The following is an 872-nucleotide window of genomic DNA, read 5'->3' on the forward strand; positions in this document are numbered from 1 at the left end:
GTCCATGCTCTTATTTGCAGCAGTACCGAGCTTCAACATACTGTGACTCTTCACTCACATTTATAAGGTGACCTAAGCATGCACACTCGTTCAGACTCAACATGGTGGAAGTAGTGACCACACGCCCCTCCTGAAGAGTCCTCTGTTGTCCCCTCCCCTGCCCTCTGCTTCACCATTCATTAGGCAGCTCGGGACTTCCTTTGTGTTTCTTTATATCAGTTTTTATTTTATGGAGCTAATATAAATAATATACTCAGCATTAACTTTTAGCACTTTAAATTCAGAATCTTACCCATTCATATCTGTCAGTTTAATGCCCTAATGGATTTTTTTGTAGAGTAATCATTACCTTGTAAAAGAACAACAAGGAAAAGCCAGTTCAGCCCCAACTCCATGGTGAGTCTGTGTTCAGTGCTGATCATTGAATGGGAACACTTGGGAGGCCAGGGCTGGGCTGGTTTTCTTGAGCTGAGGGAGGCCCCATTTGCATGTCCTTCTGCTATATAGATAGGTAGGTCTGATGTTGGACAACTGAGAAGAAAGTGCTTGCAACAGATGTAAGACACCTTTGGGGGCATGGATGACAGTCATATAGTTTAAAGCAATATGACATCTCTGTATGTGATTGTTGCTTTTGATCAGAACCAGGGCTCATGACACACAAGGTGATGAGTCTGGGACAGCTGTGTCCTTACCACCTTACCCCATGTCCATGCTCTTATTTGCAGCAGTACCGAGCTTCAACATACTGTGACTCTTCACTCACATTTATAAGGTGACCTAAGCATGCACACTCGTTCAGACTCAACATGGTGGAAGTAGTGACCACACGCCCCTCCTGAAGAGTCCTCTGTTGTCCCCTCCCCTGCCCT

This window comes from Nannospalax galili, unplaced genomic scaffold (genome assembly GCF_000622305.1).
Source record: "Nannospalax galili isolate Female #2095 unplaced genomic scaffold, S.galili_v1.0 scaffold1938, whole genome shotgun sequence".
In the NCBI taxonomy this organism is placed as follows: Eukaryota; Metazoa; Chordata; class Mammalia; order Rodentia; family Spalacidae; genus Nannospalax; species Nannospalax galili.